Source organism: Schistocerca americana, chromosome 5 (assembly GCF_021461395.2).
Source record: "Schistocerca americana isolate TAMUIC-IGC-003095 chromosome 5, iqSchAmer2.1, whole genome shotgun sequence".
In the NCBI taxonomy this organism is placed as follows: Eukaryota; Metazoa; Arthropoda; class Insecta; order Orthoptera; family Acrididae; genus Schistocerca; species Schistocerca americana.
Window position 1 is genome coordinate 654,889,480 of NC_060123.1, and position 19,048 is coordinate 654,908,527.

The window sequence follows — 19,048 nt, forward strand, 5'->3', positions numbered from 1 at the left end:
GGAGGCGGAAGGAAGGGGTGGTTTTGCCTACAATGATCGCCTGGGTTTTGGAGGGATTGATCTTGAGCAACCACTGGTTGCACCAAGCGGTGAACCGGTCAAGATGGGATTGGAGAAGGTGTTGGGAGCGCTGTAGGGTGGGGGCAAGGGCAAGGAAGGCGGTGTCATCGGCAAACTGGAGAAGGTGGACGGGGGCTGACGGCGGCGGCATGTCCGCCGTGTACAAAAGGTACAGAAGGGGGGAGAGGACGGAGCCTTGGGGCACACCGGCAGAGGGGAAAAAGGTGTAGGAATCTGTGTTATGGATGGTGACATAGGAAGGACGGGGGGAGAGAAAGGAGCCGATCAGACGGACGTAGTTAATGGGAAGGGCGAAGGTTTGGAGCTTGAAGAGGAGACCGGAATGCCATACGCAGTCATATGCACATTCGAGGTCCAGGGAGAGGAAGATTGCGGAGCGACGGGAATTAAGCTGTTCGGAAAGGAGATGAGTGAGGTGAAGGAGAAGGTCGTTGGAAGAGAAGGACGGCCGAAAGCCACACTGGGTAACGGGAAGGAGGCGGTGCTGGCGGAGATGTTGGTGGATGCGTCGGGTGAGGATAGATTCCAGGACCTTGCTGAAGACCAAGTGGGACGGTAGGAGGAGACAGCGGACGGCGGTTTGCCAGGTTTAAGGAACATGAGGATACGGGAGGTTTTCCACAGGTCGGGGTAGTAACCGGTGGACAGGACTACATTGTAGAGCCTGGCCGGGGTGGAGAGGAAAGAGACAGGAGCTTCACGAAGGTGATGGTAGGTGACATGATCGCGACCAAGAGCGGTGTTGCGTTTTGTGCGGAGTGTAGCAATGAGATCCTGTGTAGTGATAGGGGCATTGAGTTCCGTGTGTGTAATGTTGTCCAAGTACTGGAAACCAGGAGCGAGGGGAGGGACGGAGGTGTCAGTTCGATCGTGGACATCCGGGAAGAGAGAGTAATCGAACTGGGGATCATCGGGGATGGAAAATACATCGGAGAGGTAGGAGGCAAAGTGATTGGCCTTACTAAGGGTGTCAGGGAAAGGGTGATCATCATGGAGAAGAGGATAATAGGGGGAGGGTTTAGTTCCGGTAAGGCGATGGAAGGCCGACCAAAACTTCGACGAGTTGATTGGTAGGGTAGCATTCAGACGGGTGCATGTCTGTCGCCAGTCCCGGCGTTTCTTAGCCGCGAGCAAATTACGAATGTGTCGCTGGAGTTGCCGGTGGCGTCGTAGTGTGTCCGGGTCACGCGTGCAGGGGAAGGCACGGTAGAGACGACGGGATTCACGGAGGAGGAGAACGGCCTGTGGGGGTAAGGTAGGACGGTGGGGGTGGATGGCGACAGTAGGGACGTGGGCCTCCACGGCCTCAGACAAGGTCTGCTGGAGAAAGGAGGCGGCATGGGTGACATCGTCAGGGTGGTGGTAGGTGAAGTGGTGGCTATCGACCTGGGTGGAAAGGGTATCCCGGTAGGCATTCCAGTCGGCACGGGAATAGTCGTGGACATACTTAGGGGGAGGGGCAGTACGAGGGTCGGGGCGAGGGCGACGACCGTCTGAAACGGTGAGGAGGACAGGGAGATGGTCGCTACCAATAGGCTCCAGGACATCCACCGTGATGCGGCCAAGGAGGTTGGGGGAGGAGAGAATAACATCAGGAGTGGAGTTGGATTCGGGACGGGTGTGCTGGGGGATGGGGTTGAGGTCGCCTTGAAGGGAGGAGAGGAACCGATGCCACCGCCGTAACTGGGCGGCGGAACGACTATGGATGTTGAGGTCGGCGGCGATCACGTAGGAGGAGAAGGTACGGTCAATGTGGGAGAGGAAGTCGGAGGGAATAGGGGCGTTAGGGCGGACATAGATGGAGGCGCAGGTAACGGTAAGGCCGGGGAAGAAGAGACTAAGGATCAGGTGTTCAGTGGGGTCGGGAAGGAGAGGTTGGAGCCGAACGGGGATCTGGCGATGGTGCCCGATGGCAACTCCGCCACGCGCAATTGGGAGGGGATTATCTGAGCGGTGGAGGAGGTAGGGCGAAGTGTGGACGGTATGGTGGGGTTGGAGGAAGGTTTCATTAAGGAGGAAGGCGTCCAAGCGGTGGGTGGCAAGGGTGTGGAGGAAGAGGTTCTTGTTGGCGGGAAGACTGGCGAGCTCATAGCTCCCCTTAAATGCACGTGAACAGGCAACCTTTCCCAGCAGAGGGAGAAACCAAAGTTGCCATTGCCACAGCGGCGCACCGCCAGAAACGGAGGCCGACTGCTTCACACTACGCCCTGCGACGCGCTCTTCAAAACAGCAATTTTTACCACGGCTCATGTTTAAGCACCTCTAAAATTGTAGACGAGCATTCTGGTTCCCTGTCTAAAGGTGTTGCAAGTGTTTGACACACAGTCCGAGTTTTGTTAGTTTTATAGCTCATTTTACTGCAATAACACTTCTGCACTAATTATACACTCGTACAGTAGTTTGTTGTTGTTATTGTCTTCAGTCCGAAGACTGGTTTGATGCTACTCTCCACTGTAGTCTATCTTGTCCAAGCCTCTTTACCTTTGCATAGATGCTGCAGCCTACAACCTGTAGGGTATGATTACTTAAGTTTCGGTATCACTCTTAATTTCCCTCAGCCCACTTTCTTCAATTATAGAACTGGCGATTCTTTGCTGCCTCAGGATGTGTCCTATTAACTGATGAAGTTGAGCCATAAATTTCTTTTTTTCTCAGTTCGATTCTGTACCATCTTATTAGTTAAGTGATCTTCCCATTTAACTGGCAATATTTTTCCTAGCACCACATTTCAGAACTTCCTAGTCTTTCCTTCTCTAAACTGGTTATCACCCACGTTTCAATACCGTACGAGGTTACACGTAGGCTTCCTTGCACTTAAATTTATATTCGACGTTAGCAGTTTTTTCTTTTCGGAAGCGATTTTCTTGCTGTTGCTGGTCTGCCTTTTATCACCTCTCTGTTTCCGTCATCATCAGTTATTTTCGTGCTCAAATTACAAAACTCATCGACTACTTTTAGCGTATCTTTTCAGGATCTTATTCTATTGTCACGTGACTTAATTCGATTTCATTCCATTAGCTTTGTATCTATCTTGGCTACTATAGAGTGTTCACTATCTGTTCAGTGTAGTTTACCCTCATTACTACTTGATTTTTCGTTATTAGACCTACTCTTGCATTACCCTTATTTATGGAAGCTGACGTGAGTGAAATGGAGATATACGGTGACAAGTATTATGTTGACATTTTTTAAATTTCAGTCTATAGTCACATTTGTGTTTATAATGATTCCTAGTTTCATTCTATTTTGCAAGAACTTGTCTTGGATAACAAATGTGAAATACAAATGCAATAAATATAAAAGTGAATTCGATACCTACTGTAGACGCAGAGAAAACCATCACATGTATGTGCTGTAGTCAGCGTGCGTAACCCACTAATACGACTAATACGAAGTCAGGAACAATAAATAAGTGTGGGCGAGCATGTTATAAGTTATCGGCCTCTACACGTAAATGATGAAGCCATTATATTAAAACAAGCAGTTTCGAAAATAAAATAAAATTCTAGTCAGTGTGCACAACAAAAACGCAGTTCTCATCTGTAAGTCATTTTCTTCAGAGTAGTGTGATTCTTCCGCGAATGTTCCAAAAGAAGGCGTTCTTTTCCGAGGCTTGGCAGCATACTAAGATTATCCAGAAAATACAGACAGACAAACGTGGTGTGGGACTTTCTTTTTTAATACACTATATGACCAGAAACCTATCAGTGGATATAAATAAATCTTCGTCTTTATACAGCTTGAAGTCTTCTGGGAACACTTTCAGTGAGATATGTGAATATCTATGGAGGAACGGCAGCCGATTCTTCCTTAAGAACTTAAACCAGAGATTGTAGTGGCGGTGGACGCTGGTGTCTGGAACGAAGTCTGACTCATCCCAGATATATTCCACTGAGGACTCTTGGCAAACTAGAGCATTTGTGGAATATTATTGCCCACAAACCTTTGTCTCTCATATGGTGCTTTATGATGGGGCTCACTGTCATGTTGCTACAATATACATCTACATATATACTCCGCAATCCACCATACGGTGCGTGGCGGAGGGTACCTCGTACCACAACTAGCAACTTCTCTCCCTGTTTCACTCCCAAACAGAACGAGGGAAAAATGACTGCCTCTATGCCTCTATACGAGCCCTAACCTCTCTTATCTTATCTTTGTAGTCTTTCCGCGAAATATAAGTTGGTGGCAGTAAAATTGTACTGCAGTCAGCCTCAAATGCTGGTTCTCTAAATTTCCTCAGTAGCGATTCACGAAAAGAACGCCTTCTTTCCTCTAGAGACTCCCACCCGAGTTCCTGAAGCATTTCCGTAACACTCGCGTGATGATCAAACCTACAGTAACAAATCTAGCAGCCCGCCTCTGAATTGCTTCTATGCCCTCCCTCAATCCGACCTGATAGGGATCCCAAACGCTCGAGCAGTACTCAATAATAGGTCGCATTAGTGTTTTATAAGCGGTCTCCTTTACAGATGAGCCACATCTTCCCAAAATTCTACCAATTAACCGAAGACGACTATCCGCTTTCCCCACAACTGCCACTACATGCTTGTCCCACTTCATATCGCTCTGCAATGTTACGCCCAAATATTTAATCGACGTGACTGTGTCAAGCGCCACACTACTAATGGAATATTCAAACATTACAGGATTCTTTTTCCTATTCATCTGCATTAATTTACATTTATCTATATTTACAGTTAGCTGCCATTCTTTACACCAATCCCAATTCCTGTCCAAGTCATCTTGTATCCTCCTACAGTCACTCAACGACGACAACTTTCCGTACACCACAGCGTCATCAGCAAACAGCCGCACATTGCTATCCACGCTATCCAAAAGATCATTTACGTAGATAGAAAACAACATCAGACCTACCACACTTCCCTGGGGCATTCCAGATTATAGCCTCACCTCCGATGAACACTCACCATCGAGGACAACGTACTGGGTTCTATTACTTGCTTATGGTCTGTCAGGGTAGAAATCCTGGATGCACACCCACCGTCTCCTAACTTATGTACTTCTGCACACGGTACAAAATGCTGCAAAATGCTTTCAACATTTAGCGTTTCCTCGATCGCAATAAGGGAACCACACTCTAACCAACAAAAGCACCCCATACCATAACACCGCCTCCTCTGTAGTTCACTGTCGGCACAGGTAACGTACTCCATGCGTTCGTCAAACCCAAACCGTTCCATCGGATTGCCATAGGGTATAGTGATTCATAACTCCACATCACTCGATTCTTAGGCGTCGGTCTTTACACCACCGTAAGCACCGCTTAACACTGAGTACAGATATGTGTTGCTTGTGAAGAGCTGACAGTGCTTCACTGCAGACAACACAATACTGCGAGCCTCGTTTTGTACTGGTGGATCCGCTTCTCTTAGGTGGTCAGCTCCGCGTCACATAGCGGCGTGCGAATACTTTTGATCAGAGACAGTGTATTTCAAGTCATAGCGTCAGTGCTGTGCTGTTTTATAATAGAAATTATCGGAAGCTGTCTTTGTTGGTGTTAAGGGGGAACGACCGGGTGTCGGTCGGAAAAACTCGGAAAATCTTTTTATTACAGAATTCGGATGTATATACATTTACAATTATTTCCCAAAATATTAAGCACGAGTTCCGAAAAGTAACGGTTCTGTGAGCCTTCAAAGCCGAGCCTGCACGGTACACCTCGACGCTAGAAAGCCAGTCCCGCGCGCTGGCTCCCTATTTATACCGATTTGAGTAAACCTGATTTGCTGGAGCGTTGTTTGGACAGTTTTGCTCAAAATATGAACGAAAGTTTCAACAGTCTCATTTGGAGATACGTTACAGAAATAAGTATCAACATTGCTTCAAATTTGGGCGAATGTCTATTCAATATAGGCAATACTGCAGTAATGTAATTGACAAATGCCCTTCAAATCGAAGTCGGTGTTGAAATTCGCCGATTCTGTGAAGATAGAGGGGCCACCAGCGATGCGCTCAGCGACGGAAAGGGTTTTGAGGACGAGAATGAGGGCTTATCAGGTCAAAGTAGCAGAAAGCGGCCGTCCACTAGCCGGGTCGACAGTTATTACGGACCAGGCATCGATGATATCCCCTAAGTTTAAAGCTCTGTCCCTTTTTCATGTGGTACATACTGGTCAAACTATAAACGCGTTTTTCTCAAAACCACATTTTTCGGCACGTTTGTCGTCGCCCACGTTGCATTTTATATGCGATTTTAACGAATTTTATTATCCCTTGAAACAAATTGAATTTTCTTCAGTTCATCGTAGCCGATTTTTTTTATGTTGATATTTAGTATTCTTTTCGTCCAAAAAAGAGGGGTCCAAAAATGGCCATTTTTTACAAATATCTATAATTTCGGCAAAAAATTGTTTTCCGAATTTCTACTATGAACTAAAATTACATCCATAAGGCTCAGCGTGATATTTTAATTTCATGTTTCAGATAACCACAACTGCAGTTACAGCGACAACCGTCAATCCACCTACTTTCAGAGCTGCCTCGGAAAAATCCCAATTACAAAGTGAAGATACTACTTTTTTCAATAAAAATACTAATAAAAACTTCAATTTACGGTTTATTCATTGCAGCAAAACCCATTTTCCTACTACTTTTCACTATGGAGGAGAAAACTCCTTAATTTCAGCAATATTTTCGTCCGTCACCTTGTCGTTCTCCCTTACGTAACCTCACAGCCCACTGAACTACTTTTCAGACATCCATGGAATTACGAACGTAGCGACAAAAAAACATTTTGCAATATCATTCCAGTCGAATCTGTAAATGTGAACCGGGCCTATCAGCAGCGTATTGATTAACAAGATAATTAAAAAGTTAATACAAGTGTTTTAATCTGTGATTTTCTGGTGGATAAGTGTTACAACGGGGCTAGAGGAAGAGAACGTTGTGAGTGCTACACAAGGTGCCACAAAACGACACCGACGAACGACGCTACAGAGCGACCAAATTACAGGGGTCAACGCCTGACGCTAGGCCTCCCGCTCGTCAGCCGACGTCGGTCTGTACGCTGCGTTCTTGTGGCAGTCGTGGGTGGAAACCTTCCATCCCTTCTAGCCTGTCAGCGTAGAAATCCTGGATGCACACCCACCGTACGGTACTAAAAGTGCTTCTCTACGGTGGGTCCGATCCATTAACAGGGTCATTCCTCTCCGTTGTTTGCCAAGGTGATGTTTGTAGCTGGCGGCAGGTACACCCACGCTTCATTGTTCGTGAACTGAGTTATCAGCCAGCGGTATACATAATATTTGAATATGAGCTTTTTAGTACTTAGATGCAGCTCAAGACGAATCAAAGGTACTCGAATATTTAAAAAGAATTCCGACAAGTGCAAGTAGGACCCGCAATCTGAGGTTCCGTACATACTTCATTATGTATATATGTAGTTCATCTGAGGAATAAGTTTGCATCAAAATGTATGATATAAATCACCGTATATTCTGAGATAAGCTTAAATATTATACATCACTAAGGGATCGTAGACTTTAGCATTTGATATAAATTGCCACTTGATACGTCTACCCGTTCCTGAGATTAAGGGGTCTTACCAGACGGACAGACAGACGAACAATGGAGTGATTCTATAAGTGTTTGTTTCTACCGATTGAGCTATTGAACCCTAAAAAAGGTTCAAAGAACTTACGTTTCTCATTATGGAAAAAAATACACAAGTAGAATGTAAATAATGTTTATCGAAATGTAGACTATAAATATAAACTGTGAAGTATAATAGGTGGACCGTAATGAAACACGGATATTTTAGTTTCGTAGCGAACTATATTCCCTATAAATTCCATGTACTATGAGGCAATGAATTCAGAAAATTTCGACCATGTTTCTGAGAACGAGTTAAAATATCGGTGCCAGATTCGTAAAAATATAAATCGGGACACATTTGAGAGTTATTGCAGAGAATCGTGTTTACTATTAAGAAGTGAGAAGGAAACATCATTAGTATTTTATGACACAACCTCACGAATTTCAATAAAGCCCAGCTATAACCGAAAGAGCAAGTAAGCTCAACCACGACTTTAGGAAACTGCAATATGACAGAACATAAACTCAAGTTTCCCTCACTGAGTAACTGTCATTTTGAAACACTCAACACACTATGAACTTCCCACCGATGAGAAATAACCTGCTGTGTTCTGACTGCGCAGAGCCGAAACTACTAACAGCATACCTGCATATTTCATAAAGTGGAACAAGGAGATGTGTAACAAACCAACTAAATTATTAAAGTGCAACAATGAGATACGTAACAAACTAACAAAATTATTAAAATATACATATGTGAGACCACAGCCCTCAAGACACAAGAAAGTACATACAATTACAAATAGGGCATGAAATACTCAATTCAGATCTCATGTGTGTGGAATCATATATCGATATCACCCTACTGGCGTACCACGTTCGCAACAGAGTTGCACGTTTCCGTCTAACAACGACAGCGGTCGTGCTGGATCCGCTGAACCCGATGGAGCGGGCCAGCTGAGGCAGGCCTTCAGCAGCTCCGTGCTACGAGCACACTCTACCACAGCAGTGTAAGATGGCAGGTGGCAGCGGCGAAGCCCACTCACATTCAGAGCCACTTTCCAACGTGATGCTACGGAGAGGTGTCCTGGTCACGGCCCTGTCTTCGCTGTTCGTGCTTTAGTGTGTGTGTGTGTGTGTGTGTGTGTGTGTGTGTGTGTGAAATCTTATAGGACTTAACTGCTAAGGTCATCAGTCCCTAAGCTTACACACTACTTAACCTAAATTATCCTACGGACAAACACACACACCCATGCCCGAGGGAGGACTCGAACCTCCGCCGGAACCCGCCGCACAGTCCATTACTTCAGCGCCCTAGACCGCTCGGCTAATCCCGCGGCGTGCTTTAGTACAGAGAGACTTTTCCTTGACGCCTTTGTGGTTGCTGGACTCTATTTCTTTCTTACGACGACAGTTGTTGCACCACTCTGTAACCCACCTCTCCTTACCGCCATATGCAAAGAAGTACATAACAATGTGCACTTGTTAATAACATGAAAATGTGTGAAATTTGTACAACCACATCGAAGAAAACTTAGAACAGCAGAACATATTACCGTAGATAAAAAATTAAAATTAATTTTTAATGCATGTGTTCGAAAAAAAATTGACACAGTTATTGTAAATGTTTTAGAGGATGCTCCTTACAGAATCAGTCATTGAGACCTAAGTTTCATTGTAGATTTTAAATGTAAGTGCGATTCATAACTACCCCTAAGCGTGTGCGTTGTTGTTCCAATATGCAGTGTCAGAGGAGGTATCGTCGTGTTGGCGGCTGTTGGTATACTGTTGATGACGGATCTCAGATAAATAACCGACAGTCATCGATTAATATCGACTCATTTCACTTCCCCTGGTGTCGTTCATCTTACAAATTTCTTCGTAGATGTGTTCTAGGAGTTCGTCGCTTAAACACCACAGCTTACGGGGAAGAAATGCAAGTTAAAATGTAAGAAGCGTATTTTAAGGACGTGTTATGTCGCAGTACCTCGTCGGTCTGCAGAACATTTTCCCCTACATTCTGACAGTTTTCTGTCTTCATATTTCGCTAGATTTTAATGGGCGTTATATCAGGATATGCCACACTTAATCACCCTTTTTTGAAATACTCTATGCTAAAGGAGTCACGCAAAAGTTACAGGCGTGGTCTAGTGGTTCTCTCCATATCGTAGGAATCGAAAATCTCTTTTTTGATATTTTAAATTTTTGTCATTACCGAATATATACGATGTTCCCAAGACTTATCCTGGTCTCCCATGTGACAACCGAAATGCAAATTACTGACCTGAGCATCACGGCTGCTTCAAGTTGCATCTCCGTCACATCGGTTCTGCATCAGCTTAGCCTTGTGCGTGTGCCGGGAATGAGATAATCAATAATCTCTTCCTTGGTGTCGTAAATCGACTCGATTTTGCAAATGCTCCATTGCGAAATCTGCTAAGACTAACTGTGTGTTACTGACTTCCCTTACGTCGTTATCGTTGGAGAACTACAATATTTACAGTTGCTGTCTTATACAATAATCTGAAATCGAAATCTAAGGTGGTGCTTTTAACTTTATTGGAGTGGCTATTTTCCGCGAAGTATGATCAGCCAAGGACGATTCTTTATGTTTTACAACACGTAGCTCCTTTTACACTGGTCTCTTTAATAGTAATGGTTCATTTTCTGGAACAAGCAAAGGGCTAGTACTACGATGGTGATTTATGGTAAGTAAAACCATTTATCACAGATTAGCTTACTGTTAGGCATCAGGATAACCTTGACACACTTCTGCCAATCACTTTGCATGAAACTTACTAGCATATCAAGGCCACTACATACAACTGCTCAATCAGCGAGTAGTCGTCGAGAACAATATAAACGCAGTCACTTTCTGGCAACTCCAAATTCAGTATTCTTCAACGACATGTGACGCAAAGCGTGTAAGACTTCTGACAAGAACGGATACTTCTGCTTGTCTAGTCTGCGCTTCACTTGGCCCGTCGCCCATCTACTGCAATGTGACTGCTCGGCATCTTTTTCGCCACGATCTCATAGCAACCGCTGTGTTCTTGCCTGGATAACCTGTCGCATTTCATCATTAAGTGTTGCCACTTGAGAAGAGATACAATGGAGGTCACGAATGATATGGCGTAGACTCCACCGGTTTGTCCGAGGAGGCGTGCAAGAGGGCGAAGGACAGAGCGCCAGGGACAAAAGGACACAACTGCCGGGCGGTGCCTTCCTTTGTAAAGCCCTGGAAGCTACGAGCGATAGTGGGAAATTAAATACAGTCAGGCAATGAACTTATGAAGGAAGCCCTTTACCTCCGATCATTTCATCGTTTGACTGTGTACCTGAATGGAATGGAAGCAATTTCCGGAACAAACTCAGATAAAGTGGGGAACATGTACATCTCACCGACGGCAATGAACGTTGTTCCTCCAGCTGTTTCATAACTTTAAAATTATGATTAATAAATAATTAATATTAGTTCCACTTATCCTGTTAATACTGAACTGATTTCCTGTCTCTGGCCCTATTTTGTTGTACAGATACTAAATAATTAATAAAACTAATAACAGGGTCACCAGTCCATTAAGGACGAATCTCAACCAGTATGTTATTGAAATCTTTATTACTTGCATTTGAACTCATGCACGCACTGCAGACTGTGTAATTTGTGGCACACCTGTATTTAAAAACAATAAAATATTTCTTCCTAGAAAGTAGTTTTTCCGGACAAGTATGAGGGCGTGGTGAGAGATTTCGCCTGATGCCATGCAGCCCACATAACATAACTGTCATGCATTTAGTTCTTCATGACAATTCTCGGCTGCACTCTGCAGAGGCAATGAAGATGCTTCTACAGCCTTTTCGATGCTAAGTGTTTGATCACCCACAACAAAGCCCATAATTGTTTTGTCCCGAGATTTTTCTCTGCTCACATGAACCTCTGGCTATGAAGACAATATTTTGGCACAGACAACGAGCTGTAGACGCCTTAGAGAATTGGTGGAAAGGACAGGCAGCTGCTTTCTGTGACGAGTTATTGGAAAGTCGGTACAATGCTACGGCAGATGTCGAAGTCCGTGTCCTACGTGAGCGACAGAGGCGAGCGACAACAAGCGACTTCTGGATACACGACACTCCAGCGACAAGCAGCAACATCGGGCGAATACCTTATCAGCTACGAGGATCGCCACACAAATTCTTCAAATACACGTGAATGAGCACAGGAGCATTCGACTATCTTATCAATATATTAAATACGAACATTTTTTTTTTTACATGATAAAGAAGTTTTAACAGCCAATAAATGTGGAAGAATGACTACTACGCTAAATACAAACGTAAGTTGATAGATTGATGCCAATAACCGACAGTTAGCTTTGGTGTAGGGGTAGTGTATACAGTTCACGATAACATGTAAAGCTAAGGTCCTGGGTTCCATTACGGTCCCTTTTTATATTTTTACTGACTCAGTTACAATTCCGTACACTAAGTATTATGCATACTGTTTACACTGCATCGCAAAGTACATTTTTAAGGTCTTACCAAAGAACTTGATCTTCACCACTATCTCAGTATATTACACACATTTAATTCGTAATGAATTACAATGACCCATGAAACTTTACAGATATTTGATGTTGCGAACGTAATTCATCAGCAGTTATTGTTAAGGCCAAGCGTTTCAATTAATCTAAATAGTCTGTAAAAGTAAAGCTTACAAAATTTTTTAAAAGGAAGTCAAATGTTTTATGTAATGATTTCTCTAAAAGTATGAAATAAAAAATATTAGGGAAACGTTTGGTGCACCTCATTTTCTGTTCATGATTTCGAACATCATTCAAAGGCATGTAGACCGTTTCTCTGATCTACTTGACTCTTTTATGCAAATCATTACATAAAATATTTGACTGATTTCTTTCATTTTTTAATTTCAAGCTTTACTCAGAATGCTTGATCTTACTGACTCTTCATTTGCCTTCCTGATGTACTTGATTCAAAGGAAGCCTTTTTCACATTTAAATACCGCACCAATGTATCTTTTTATGTGCAAAATAGCTAGGTCTTGAACAGATGAAATTTTTTACACTTAATTTATAGCAGCTTTTCCAGAAATATTTCAATTTTACCTCAGCTTATTAATTAAGCTTTCGTTAATTACCCTGATTACTTTCAAGCAGTTAAATATTTTCATGCCAAAGTAGACCTCTTGCTGGTCATTTTGATACCCCGTTTACCTGTTTCTCTCCCTTTGTTTGGCTATGAAAATTTGGACAAAACCTCATGGTGTAATTTATAGGGAGTCTTGTTTTCGCTCTGCTCACGCCTCTGCAAAAACGTATCGAGTGTTAATCATATGATAAAAGAGTACTTTCTGCGTGCTGTCATTTCTAAAATTCCTCGTTTCGATATCTTGAACCTTTTATGAGATGCGACGATTTTTGCGACCACTTGATTCCCGAAGCGCAGGGAAGGTTCGGACGCGCAGCGAGCGACCCGTCCGCCGATATAACAACCAATGTCTCAAGAATGTAAAGAGATACCATTCGGGTCTCAACTTTAAATACAATTTAGATATATTAGTTACATTTCATACGCAATAATGTATGGCCTTAAATGAACTATATGGAAATTCTACACAATGTGATTTTACCTCTACAAATTCTTAAGAATTTCGTGCAGCCATGTACTCAATTTCGTGCAACACAGTAACTATGACGAATAACGAAAATAAATTCATACCTTTATTGTTTAAAGATATCAAGCTATAGGTTGAGGAAGAATCAAATTTTTTCACCGAAGAGTTCCCTTAAAATCGGATGTTATGTAATTCATAGCTGCCGTCGCGTCTGCTCAACTACTTTGCTTACGAGGGAACCTCCCCATCACACCCCCTTCAGATTTAGTAATAAGTTGGCACAGTGGATAGGCTTTGAAGAACTGAACACAGATCAATCGAGAAAACAGGAAGAAGTTGCGTGGAACTATGAAAAAATAAGCAAAATATACAAACTGGGTAGTCCATGCGTAAGATAGGCAACATGAAGGGTAATGTGAGCTGAGGAGCGCCGTGGTCCCGTGGTTAGCGTGAGCAGCTGCGGAACGAGGGGTACTTGGTTCAAGTCTTCCTTCGAGTGAAAAGTTTACTTTCTTTATTTTCGCAAAGCTATGATCTGTCCGTTCGTTCATTGACGTCTCTGATCACTGTAATAAATTTAGTGTCTGTGTTTTGCGACCGCACCGCAAAACCGTGCCATTAGTAGACGAAAGGATGTGCCTCTCCAATGGGAACCGAAAACATTTTATCACAAGGTCTGAGGTCAACCGATTCCTCCACAGGAAAACACGTCTGATATACACTCCTGGAAATGGAAAAAAGAACACATTGACACCGGTGTGTCAGACCCACCATACTTGCTCCGGACACTGCGAGAGGGCTGTACAAGCAATTATCACACGCACGGCACAGCGGACACACCAGGAACCGCGGTGTTGGCCGTCGAATGGCGCTAGCTGCGCAGCATTTGTGCACCGCCGCCGTCAGTGTCAGCCAGTTTGCCGTGGCATACGGAGCTCCATCGCAGTCTTTAACACTGGTAGCATCCCGCGACAGCGTGGACGTGAACCGTATGTGCAGTTGACGGACTTTGAGCGAGGGCGTATAGTGGGCATGCGGGAGGCCGGGTGGACGTACCGCCGAATTGCTCAACACGTGGGGCGTGAGGTCTCCACAGTACATCGATGTTGTCGCCAGTGGTCGGCGGAAGGTGCACGTGCCCGTCGACCTGGGACCGGACCGCAGCGACGCACGGAAGCACGCCAAGACCGTAGGATCCTACGCAGTACCGTAGGGGACCGCACCGCCTCTTCCCAGCAAATTAGGGACACTGTTGCTCCTGGGGTATCGGCGAGGACCATTCGCAATCGTCTCCATGAAGCTGGGCTACGGTCCCGCACACCGTTAGGCCGTCTTCCGCTCACGCCCCAACATCGTGCAGCCCGCCTCCAGTGGTGTCGCGACAGGCGTGAATGGAGGGACGAATGGAGACGTGTCGTCTTCAGCGATGAGAGTCGCTTCTGCCTTGGTACCTATGATGGTCGTATGCGTGTTTGGCGCCGTGCAGGTGAGCGCCACAATCAGGACTGCATACGACCGAGGCACACAGGGCCAACACCCGGCATCATGGTGTGGGGAGCGATCTCCTACACTGGCCGTACACCACTGGTGATCGTCGAGGGGACACTGAATAGTGCACGGTACATCCAAACCGTCATCGAACCCATCGTTCTACCATTCCTAGACCGGCAAGGGAACTTGCTGTTCCAACAGGACAATGCACGTCCGCATGTATCCCGTGCCACCCAACGTGCTCTAGAAGGTGTAAGTCAACTACCCTGGCCAGCAAGATCTCCGGATCTGTCCCCCATTGAGCATGTTTGGGACTGGATGAAGCGTCGTCTCACGCGGTCTGCACGTCCAGCACGAACGCTGGTCCAACTGAGGCGCCATGTGGAAATGGCATGGCAAGCCGTTCCACAGGACTACATCCAGCATCTCTACGATCGTCTCCATGGGAGAATAGCAGCCTGCATTGCTGCGAAAGGTGGATATACACTGTACTAGTACCGACATTGTGCATGCTCTGTTGCCTGTGTCTATGTGCCTGTGGTTCTGTCAGTGTGATCATGTGATGTATCTGACCCCAGGAATGTGTCAATAAAGTTTCCCCTTCCTGGGACAATGAATTCACGGTGTTCTTATTTCAATTTCCAGGAGTGTATTCTATACGACATTGGTGGCGGCATGTGCGTCACATGACAGAAATATGTTGTCGACCCACCCAACTTGTATAGTTGGCGAATGGGTAAAAAGATTCTTCTACCTGCCCGATTAAGGTTTTCTTCTGGATGTGATAATCACTCCCAAAAAAATGATGTAAACATAAGAGTTTGTCACATAACCTGAAAATAAAAAATTAAAACTTTTACTCGAGAGAATAGTTGAACTAAGGACCTCTCGTTACGCAGCTGCTCACGCTAACCACGGGACCACGGCGCTTCTGAGCTCAGATTATCCTTCATGTTGTATATCTTGCGCATGGACTACTCAGTTCGTATAATTGGCTTATTTTTTCATGGTTCCACACAACTTCTTCCTGTTTCTCGATTGATCTGTGTTCAGTTTTTCAAGGCCTATCCACTGTGCCAACTTATAACTAAATCTGAGGGGGGTGCGATGGGGAGGTTCCCTTACTAGAAGGCACGTGGCTGTCGCTCTCTGTCGCGCGTGCTGCAGCGACAAGATTCAAACACGTCTGAATTCAAACGTCGCCAGTTGCAGCGAGAGACAGGCAGCGACACAGATGTCGCTCACGTAGGACACTTCCGTAACTACACCTGCGGTTGTGTTTTGTCGCCTGAAGCTGTCGCGCGCTGTCGCTCGCTTCTGTCGCTCACGTAGGACACGGCCTAAGTTGAAGCGGCGACGATGCAGGGAAGCAGCTGTAAGATGCAGCTAAGTATTGCAAACAAAATATTTTTGCTTTTCACAGTGGTTTCCATTTCGCGACGGATAGTATCTTACTTTCCGAATAGCTCTTGTATAAGCTATCTGAAATGGAGCAAGCAATTAAAATCAGTATTGGTGACGCAAATGAAAGATTAAGGTTTGATGTAAGTGTTCTGGAAAAGTATAGTTCATCTGTATGGGAAAGCGCATATAAAACGATACTTTTAGAGTATTGATACAGCGTTTGGTGTCTTTAGCTAGTAGGTGTGACTGCAGAATTCGAACAAATTTTGAGACGCGCTCCGAGAATCGTAACAGTTCGGTGTAGCATCTGCGAAAGTATAATCGAGATATTCTGGGTACATAAATGGGTATCTACGGAAGAAAATTTACGTTGTTTTCGTGAAACCTTATCGGGTAAATTTAGAGATCCAGTACAGGAGGAAGGCTACGTGACAGTTCTGATGCCACCATGACTCAGGATGCAACTTGCCTCCCTTTTACTTCGTGAATGGTACGAGGTGTTCGGAAAATGATAGTTGATAGTTAGGAACGTAAAATTATTACATAGGTAATACTCTTTTTATCAAACTGGATACTGAAGCAACTATAACTTTTTTTGGTTCGCTTCCATAGCCGCATCATAAGGTGGCTGGAGTTTGTAAAACCGCAGATAAGCAAATGCATCGTACGACATGGTCACACGAAAGCGTACTGGCGAAAACGCACCTTGGAGTATCACTTCTTATGCCTCGGTGACCTATATGACGACCTCATGGGATTAACAGCAAACAGCTCTAGAGTAAAACACAACAAAGCAAGAATCACAGCGTTGGTACGACAATCTCTAGAGGTGCAAAAGGTTCGAGTGCGTTCTCCGATTGAATTGATGCAGGAGAAAATATTCTTATACCACGTGATCCGGGAAGCAAACAGAGGTAAACAAAAGTTACTTCATACTCTAAACGATGAACGGGAACACAAACACGATAAACAAGTCGCAACAAAATACTACGTGGCTCGATATTATTCCGATTTTTAGGCTGAATGGGCAACTGATTCGACGGCAAGTGAGCTACTTTTATCCTACTTTCAACCCACGGTCACTCCAAATGACAACGCCGACCTTGCCGACAACATTACCGATGGAGAAGTATTTACCATAATCAAAGATTCGCCAACAAAGAAATCGGCTGGATTAGATGGCCCACCTATAGAATTTTATGCTTGCTTTTGAAACGTCACAAGACCGGAGTTCACTAACATATACAATGAATTACTGGAGGACGTGCAGATTCCACCTCAGTTTAAGGATGAACTGATGGTCCTGATTTCCAGAAAGACACGTCTCACTACGCTGAAGGATTTTAGATCACTAACTCTACTCATTTCCGACTATAAAATCTTCACCCAGCTCCTAATTGTAGAATGGAGTCGGTACTTCCGAAGGTCATTGCTCCTCATCAAATAAGTGCTGCTCCAGGGAGATCTATATCAAACGCATTATGTGAATATAGTGATGTTGTAAATTTGTCGTGGCTATGTAAATGCAAAGTTTGTCTCGTGTTTTTAGACTCTGATAAGGCTTTTGACTGCATAAACCACCACTTTCTACTAACCGGATGGTGCTCAGTGCTCATTTTATTCAGACCATACGCAAATGTATAGTCGAAACTTCCTCTCGAATCAAAATTAATGGCCAACGAAGTTAACCAATCCCGATTAAGCAGTCTGTGAGACGAGACTGACTCCTTACTGTACGCAAATGCCGTAGAACCATTACTGTTCCATCTGCATCACAGGTTACAAAGTTTACAGCCGTTGGGTACAAAATCGTGTGTCACGCTTATGCCGATATAGCAGTGTAATAGTTTACACGAAATCAGAACTGAAATCGTTCAACAAATAATCCATGCTTAAGTCAATTCTTCTGGAGTCAACCTCAATGAATGGAAGATTTTACCTGTCGGACTCCGTATTGAGAACATTCAAATAACATTCAAATAAAATGAAGACTAACAACTTAGGTATGATTTTAATTGCAGTCCACAAGAGATGACAATTGCCGACTGGGACCATAAACTCAATATATTCACGGCTACTCTCCATGGACATAAAACTAGAACGTCAACCGCATACAGAGAGCTCTAGCTCCATTGATTAACAGCTCTGCCCTAAGGAAAATATATACAGCGCAGCAGTGTTACCAGTACCCAAGGGCACAGCACACAAGATTTTAGCAGCAGCACATTGGTTCATCTGGAGCGGAAATATTTTTAGTTGTCATGCCAACCGTAGTACTAACGCGCCCCGCTGGTGGTTTGGGCGTCAAAGACGTACAGAAACACTGAAATATAAATGCACCGCATCCGCAAAATGCAGCAGACACCCCTTCCGACAATTAAAACACGTTATTCAACAGGTTAGCCCCTACGTGCAAAAAGGCTCCAGTCTATGTTGGTCGCATCAGCGCTCAACTGGACTACGTCCAGACTTACTACATGGAAATGAGCTGTATTCAAGATAATCAAAAGCAGCTTAACACCAGCAGGACCTATTGCCACTTAACGATACACTATAAGCCAAACCCTGTAGAAGAGAAATATCCAGTGGTCAAATGGAAAAACGACCGGGAAAATAGTAACAGTCCCATCCAAAATAGTGTCCACATGGTATGAAATATTAAACGGGAAGGACCTCAGCGGTGGATAGCTACACAAGATTAAACTGAAGCGCAGTCCGTATAGTGATCATCACTATACTGTAGAAACATTGACATGCACCAGAATCTGTCAACACCAATTCCGTATATGTAACTGGACTAGTAACTGCTATAACAATTAAAGGAGTTCTTCAACCAGACAGGCATTTCTTCCCTGAAACAAAGAAAAACAGCTACACTTG